We start from the raw sequence: 8,515 nt of genomic DNA, 5'->3' as shown, positions 1-8,515 counted from the left end.
TACAACCTGAGGTTCTAGTGGAAACAACTCAATTACACAAAGCAAGTTTTCCCAAAATGCCCCAAAAATCACCAGTCTTCTACAGTGAAGAAATTTTTTAAAGACAATTTCCCAAATCTATTTAATCATACACCCCTTCTTCCGAAGTGCTCCCAACCAAATATGTTGTACCCAATGCTAACATAAAGAAAAGACTTATACTCTACTGAAATCTTCTGTCTCTTTCCAGAAGGGTTTCCTTGACACTCTACAAGATTCCATTCAGAGAGATGAAGGCACAAAAGAGGTCCTGTTATGGGATCAGGAAATAGTCATGCTTGAAAATCACAGAGGTCACTGTACAGAACTAAAGAGTTGGGAAGTAAGAACAGAACAGGTCAGGACCAAGCATCAGGCACAACCAGACAGGCTGGTGATTTTCTACTTTCTTATCAAGCTCTCAAGTATTTAATAGTAAATACACAGTTAAAATAGAGATACATAGTAACAAAGATCAAACAGTGTTCACCTCTATATTTGCCTCAGATTCATATACCATGTCTGGTTTACAGCAGCTATTCAATAAATGTTGATTGAATACTGAATAAGGTAAAGGAGAAGCTTGTCTATCTCACATGATAGATCCCCCAGAAGGCAGACCTTTTCTTTTATTTTGTGTCGCTCCACTGACTACTTAGGTGATCTCTGTATAGTATGTAATTGGTCAAAAATAGTTGCTAGTATCCAAAATCTAAGAAATGATAGCATTTGCATCAGACAGGGTCCCAACAGTAAACCAATGGCACATTCAAATAAGGATAATTTCCAGAGACTTATTTAAAAGGACAATTTGCAAAGCTATGGATCCATGTAGGGGAAGATACAGCTGTAATTTGGGGTTGGTAGCAGCAGAACTGTTACCACTCCTAAGGGAAAAGAGAGGAAGGATTGATTACAGGAACCCAAAAGGAGAAAAGTCATATAGTGAAGAACCATGACCTTAGGTCGAGGGGCACAGGCAGCCCAAGGCAACCCCACAAGGAGGGAACCAGGAGAATAATTAGCCTGCCCTCATTCTCCTCCCTCCCTTGAATCTCCTGCTGGGACTCTGCCACTGGCGGAAGTCAGAGGGCACAGGAGCCCCTGTGTAGCCCTCACAGGCAGCCTCCTGGGTAGAAAGAGGGAGGGTAGAGAAGGGTGGAGAGGAGATCAGAAGGGGCAATAGGTGATTGCTATCCCTGCACTGCTAGTGTTTGGAAATCTTTAAGATGCCAATTCATGATCAATTTATCCATGATCTCATGAGAAAGAATCACTTTTAAATTCATTCTTTATTGATGGTTAAAATCTGAATGTTAGGATTACTGCACTAATTTAAAAATAAGATTTCATCTGGGTCAAAATCAAATCCCAATTAAAAGGAAAGTTAAGCTCAAATTACAGAGATATTACACCTGAATTCTGCCAGACCTGAAGTTCAGCCACAACTTTAGACTCCCGGGAAAAGACGAAAATGGTGGTTCTTCCCACCAGGGGAATTGATCAAAGGATTATTGTACTGCTGCATATAACTAAAGCATCTCTTATTAGAGAACACAGCAGAAGTCAGTATTTGGGGTTTTGCCAGTGGAATGGAGGGAGGGAATCCAAAATTCCTAAAGGAAAAATTACTACCATGCAGAATAGACATTTGAAGACTAGGAAATTTATAAAGAAAGTCAGTGAGAAAAGCTCATCTTTACCATATTTTAATTTTGATGAGTCTATATGGCCTGTGGCCTACTGACATTTATTATCAAAATACAGCAAAGCAAAGAAAAATATCTCTGTTTTTTCCTCTCTGTCTTAATTATAGGCATACATCCAATTAATTATACTTGATTTGCAGAGATTTACATTCACAAAATAAACATATATTTGTTATCTATATATTTATCAATTCCTGGAAAATAACTAAATATTCAGAACATGTACAATTAAATTTATTGCTGTTTACCAGACCCAATCTAGAATTTGATGTTTTCTTTCTTGAGAGAGACATACGCATGGCTATTGATTGTTCAGTGCAAGCTGTTCTCATCATAATAAGTACTTACCACAATTTCAGACTCTTATCTACAAGGAGTACGCTTTGTACTGTTGTTCAAGCATACAACACTCACACCAAGTTACAAACAAAAGATATGCACAGCTGATAAATGATGTCCAGTTTATATGAACAGATACTGCAAGAAGGAAAGCCAACTGACTGTGATTGCCAATCTCTTCTGCCTTGTTCCAGATTACTAGAATAATTGGAAGAGAAAGCCATTCCCTTGCTTTTGGGCCACTTAATTACCATGAAAATATGACACAAACATTCTCACTAAAATATAATACATAATGATTTAGTAGCTTATATTCTTCATGGGCCTAAATATTCTTATTCACTAATTCAACCATTAAATATTTTTTAAATTAACTCCTTTTTTTTTTTTTAACTTTATTTATTTATTTTGAGAGAGAGCACACACAAGCCGGGGAAGAGGGAAAAGAGGGAGAAAGAATCCCAAGCAGGCTCCACACCGTCAGCGGAGAGTCCAATGCAGGCCAAACTCAGGAACCATGCGGTCATGACCCAAGAGGAAATCAAGAGTCAGATGCTTAACCTACTGAGACACCCAGGTACCTCACAATAATAAATATTTATTGAGCACATACTGCGCATATCAGACAATGTTACACATACTGAGGATACATCAACAAACAAGACAGATAAGGGGTTCCTTGCCCTTGTGGAGCTTACATTCTAAGGGAGAGGGTGAACTACAATAAATAGGTAAATAAATAAGAAGTTCAGATAATAATTTTTGCTGGGAATAAAATAAAATAGGTAGTGGGATGAAGAGTAACAGGGGAGAGAGGTACATAATTTAGATGAGATGTTCAAGAAGGCCTCTCTGAGGAGTTGACATTTTAGGTAAAGCTTAAATAGTAGGAAGGAGTCAGTCATGTGAAGACCTGGGGAAAGAGCATTCCAGGACAGAGAAGAGCTGAGGTAGAAGCCCTGAGGTGGGAATAGGCTGGGGATGCCTGAGGAATAGTAAGAAGGTCAGTATGTAAGAGGAAAGTGATAGGAGATAAGACAGCAGAGGTAGCCAGAAACCAGACCATGCTGGGCCTTGCAAAGGCAAGGAATTTGGATTTTTTTTCAGAGTGATGGGAAGTTGCTGTAGGCTTTTGAGACAGGGAGGATCTGATCTCTGCCTTAAAAGAACCACTCTGACTCTGAATAGAGAAGAGACTGTAGGAGGGAGAAGGCCATTGCAGATCACTCAAGTAAGAGAAGATGGTAGCTGCAACCATGATGGGGAAAATATTATGTGGGAAGATGAGTACAGACTGGGGACCTATTCTAGAGATATTCCTGCCAGCAGATTGGAAGAGGGGATATGTTCTAAGAAAGAAAAAAAATTAAAAAATAACTCCTAGGTTTTTGACTTGAGCAACTAGTCATTTTTATAAACTGAAGGGGTAAAAATGGGAGAAAGGAGGTATAAAGTTGGTGGAATGGTTATGTTAAAAAAAATCAAGAGTTGCATTTTGTATATATAATATTTGAGATACCTATTTAGATATTCAAATGGAAATATAAAGTAGATAGTTGTTATCTATTTTTCTGGAGTTCTGGGGAAAGGTCAGACATACTTTTTAATTTTTTTTTCATTTTTATTATTTTTATAAATGTTTACTTATTTTTGAGGGAGAGGGAGCATGAGCCAGGAAGAGGCAGAGAGGGGGACAGAGGATCCAAAGCTGGCTCTGCGTTGACAGCAGCAAGCCCCATGTGGGGCTTGAAATCCCAAACAGTGAGATCATGACCTGAGCCAAAGTCAGATGCCTAACCACTCAGGAGCCCCGATACTTTTTTTTTTTTTTAATCCTAAATGAAAAATGTTATTGGAAACATACAGGCAAGGGCACCTGGGTGGCTTAGTCAGTTAAGCGTCCAGGTTTTGGTTTCAGCTCAGGTCATGATCTCACAGCTCATGAATTCGAGCCCCATGTCTGGTTCTGCTGACAGTGCAGAGCCTGCTTGGAATTCTGTCTCTGCCTCTCTTTCTGCCCTTCCCCTGCTCCCTCTCTCTCTCTCTCTCTCTCACTCTGCCCTTCCCCCTCTCATGCTCTCTCTCTGTCTCTGTCTCTCTCTCAAAATGAATAAACTTTAAAAAACAAAAAAGAAGCATACACTGGAGAAGTGGGGATTGTGTGTTCAAATTTATACGCTATTGTGCCTCACTTACTGAAGTGCTGGGAAAAAAAAAAGACAAGATGATGTGAAGTAGTCATCATAAAACCAAAAACCAAAATATCACCTTTGATTTGTTTGCTTGATGCTCCTACCAACTTAGCTCAAGTATTCCTCCACCAAAACTATATGCCTGATAATTATTTGTTGCAGAGAACTACCACAGTGAGGAAAACAGTAATCCAGGCTTAGCTAATGAAGATTTGAAATACTTGACTGAGTCAGAACCAGATGCACTAGTTTGCTAGCTCAAGCCTGAACACAATAGTGGCTCACAGATGATATCTATGAAGTGGCATGCAGGAAAGGTCTATCAGTCCTGCTACATCAAAAGAAGACCAAATTCTATGAGGAGCAACTGACTCAAAGGTGTTAATAATGCTCCCCCTACCCCTTTGGCCGGGGAGTTATAGGTCAACAGAATTTCATAGAAATGTAAACATCTTCTAACTGGTCATTTCTCCACAGTCTCCTGGTTGATTGGCTCTTACTCCATAATTCACTGATCCACTATGAAAAGAAAGAAGCAAAAGGCATTTCAGCTCTCTTAAGAGGAACTCTGAAGTCTCAGTAAGTATTTCTTATAAATTGTACAATCAAACAGATTCAAATAAAAACCAAAAATGCTGAATATAATAGACATGCAAATATCAAGAATTTTTCCTTGGGCTGGTTTCTTTACAGTAAGGTCTAAATTCACAAAACCCGTTTGTAAGGACAATAGGGCAGGAAGTGGCAAAGTCATAATCAGTGACCTCAGATCTTTTTGAAGTGCAAAGAAGCAAAGTCACAGCCTACAGGGTAAAACTAACATCACACCTTCAAATCAGTAAGTGAAGAGAGAAAATCATTAACAGCTAACCTATTTTTAGTGAGAATTTCAAAACCAATTAGAAAGCCTCTGAAAAATAGTTTAGTTATTAAAATAGTTTAATAGTTTAGTCCTTTTATTTTCAATAAATTTCAGAATTAAAATTTTTTTTTCAACGTTTATTTATTTTTGGGACAGAGAGAGACAGAGCATGAACGGGGGAGGGGCAGAGAGAGAGGGAGACACAGAATCGGAAACAGGCTCCAGGCTCTGAGCCATCAGCCCAGAGCCCGACGCAGGGCTCGAACTCACGGACCGCGAGATCGTGACCTGGCTGAAGTCGGAGGCTTAACCGACTGCGCCACCCAGGCGCCCCAATAAATTTCAGAATTTAAAAACTCCCACAGAACAGTAATTTCCATTGGAAACCTTTTTTTCTATTTTTAGTTTAATTCTGAGAGATAATTTGGTGGTTTCTGTATGAGTCTAATACATGACAATACCTGCAAGTTTTACCTTCAAGGTATCCAGGTGATGGCTTAGACTTCAAGAACACACTGCATTCAAAAAGGCTTGGCCACACAGATGAAAAGTGATCATTAAAATCCTGTGAATACAAAACTTCCATCTCTTTGAAAAAGCCTAACACTACAATTCATTCCAAAGACTTTCTTTGGGTGGTGAGGTGTGTTTCTTCTGATCTACTCCCCTCCTTTCCCAGAAATAATTGTTCATCTTAGACCTTAGTCTGTTTTTCCTTAGTTTCAACAACTTATACCCACATATGGAGGAGAGAAGGTTAAAAGAAGAAGAGGAAAAAGGAAGAAAGTAAAGGCCATCAATGCTCACTTTAATATGCCAGAGTTAAGAAGTGGTTAATGCTGCCAGAAGTTTCTAGTCTACCAGGGCATCTTACCCTATCTTCTTGCAGCTTCTTTCTCTTATCTCTCCTTCTGTCTCCTCCCTTTAGCAACTTCCTCCCAGCCCCAGCGTCTGTGCCACCAGTGGCCACACCATGCAAAAGCAGACCAAAAATTAAATTGTGGATATGTTTCAACAATCTTAATAGATTAGTGAGCATATTAGAACTGGCCATTTTAAAGATTTGGTAATTGGTGTGAGCCAAGCTAAATAAGTATTCTAAATTAGTGACTGCTCATTCAACAAATGTGAAAACAAGATGTGTTGTTTTTTCTAATCAGGTATCACAGCCAGCCATAAAAGACTGATAGGATTTAACTAAAACCAGGTAATCAAACTATGTCCCATGAACCATTCCTAGGCTTTCAGTAGAAAAAAGTGACCATAGGAGACCTAATTAATATTTCAGTTCTACCACTTCTAGGGTCTCTCCTAAAATGTCACCAGTGCCTGGGATTCTAGAACATGAAAGAGTTCAGACAACTCCAATACTTTCAATTTATTAGCCTAAAGTTCTTTGTGAACAATGCATACTCAGGTAACATTTGCTAAAAGAGGTGGTTGGGCTCTCAGGGGAATCTCCTATGAACTAAAATGTCTGTGTCAAAAGACAGCCTCTTGGAGGTTAGTTTTGCAGGCTTCCCTTCCAGGATACCAGCACCTCAAGTAAAGCCACCAAGGATGTGCTTGCTTCCTCCTGTTAAGTTCTACAAAGCAAACTAAATAACCTGTCGTCACCAACACTCCAACAATGCACACAGATAAGGGAGGTCAAAATTCCTTTAAGAACCAATAAAATAAATGGCAAATTTATCTCCATTACACTAAATGATTCTTAGGCAATCTGTAAGCACATTTACATTTTCTTTTCCAAACAGCATTCTGCCAGATATCACTCTCCAAATGCCAGCAAATGGACAGCATCATGCATACTGAGTTAAACGCAGGTTCTCCATTCCAAACATAAAGACAATACAGGAAAAACTCAAGCATCCTTTAAGCATACATTAGACCTGACTAGGTCTTGGGTAACCCCTACAGTGCCAGCAGGGCCTCCCTGAAAATAAGCTAGAGAATAATTTTCTAAGAGCAAGAGCCTAATTGTAGGATAATGTGGTAACATGACCTTATTCAAATAGGTAGGCTTCTTCCTGCCTACTCATGGATGTTGTGTGTTGGGGTGAGGGGTAATATTTCAAGAAAAAAGAGGAGAAAGAGGAAAAAATAGATAACAGCAAGAACACAGTGAAAATAGCACACAAAAGAAGTTTTCCACACCAGTTTTGTATAATGTCTGGCATGTAGGTGAACGTATCAGTTGGAAATATGTTCCATTCTTTCTGCTTATTTTGGACTGATTTTATAGAACAAAACAATGTAATTACATCAAAGCATCTGCGAAGATAAAATCTAGGGAGTTTTCAAAACCAGAGAATGTTTGGAGAGGGGGAAGGGAAGAGGACAAGGTAACAGAAGCTAGAGCAGGATAAAACAGAGTTACAAAACTGGCTTTTGAACGAAAGAAAATAGGAGCATAAAGTATTTATAAAAGTATCATACTATTTCTTCCTAAATCAATTAAAACATTGGCTTATGGTAGATTTTATACCACAGTGAAACTCTTGACAACTTCAAAATCAACTTCATGTTTGGGTTCCATTCTTTCAGGTGATGAATAGTGAGAAACCAGTGAAGGAATGTCACTTGAAGTCAGTCATTTATCATGAACCAAAATGGCTAAGTGCCCCATAAACTGCAATGATCCATTTCCTATTAGCATCCCACAACAGAAGGCAGCCTCATCTGCATTAACAACTTTTATGACCTCCGTAGGCAGAGAGGCTAATGTTAGGAAATGGGTTATTTTTGTTCTGTTATAAATGTTCATTATTATACCATAAAAAATTCTTCAAGGATATAAACTACTGATTGATTCATTAAGGAATTCTTTAAAAAGGTTTTCCCCATCTTGGGATTTTTTTTTTTTTTTTTTTTTTTTTTTTTTTAATTTCATCTTGGTATCTTGGTATAGCAGCTTCACTCTTTTTGGTCAAGCTCTAGCTGGTTTTCTATATGTAATGCACACTTATTTTCCCATAATGTCAAGTATCATGATTGACTAGAATTAAAATAATTTCCCCCTCCCCCCAAAATTCAGGTGACACAATTTTTCGGCATTCCAAGTTTCAAAATATAAATATGGCTTTTGAATTTGGGCAAGAAAATTCCAAGAAAAGGCATGAAAAAGGCATGTCACAATTTGAAGCTAAACAAAATTGTTAAAGCACTTCCATTCAATAGACTTTCCATAAAATACACTCTGTTTAACTATGTTAGTGGGTCATATCCAGTACTCACATGACTACTGACACTCTTGACTATAAACATGGCCAGGAACCTACAACAAATGGTATCACTTTCAAACAGAAAGAAAAAAGAAAAGGAAACCCAAATGGCAAGATGAGAAAAGCAACTAAGGAAAAATAGGCACCATATAAAAAGAGTACAAAACCAGG

General features: G+C 38.4%; 1 protein-coding gene and 1 pseudogene across 4 annotated transcripts in view; one reads left to right on the top strand and one right to left on the bottom strand.

Annotated features, from left to right (window-relative positions):
* GREB1L (GREB1 like retinoic acid receptor coactivator) overlaps nt 1–8,515 on the bottom strand; it is a 283,759-nt gene that overhangs the window by 216,553 nt on the left and 58,691 nt on the right. The gene's annotated exons all lie outside the window — the stretch shown is intronic.
* LOC123587477 overlaps nt 1,493–8,515 on the top strand; it is a 30,896-nt pseudogene continuing 23,873 nt past the window's right edge.

This window comes from Leopardus geoffroyi, chromosome D3 (assembly GCF_018350155.1).
Source record: "Leopardus geoffroyi isolate Oge1 chromosome D3, O.geoffroyi_Oge1_pat1.0, whole genome shotgun sequence".
In the NCBI taxonomy this organism is placed as follows: Eukaryota; Metazoa; Chordata; class Mammalia; order Carnivora; family Felidae; genus Leopardus; species Leopardus geoffroyi.
This window is presented reverse-complemented; position numbering and strand designations above follow the sequence as displayed.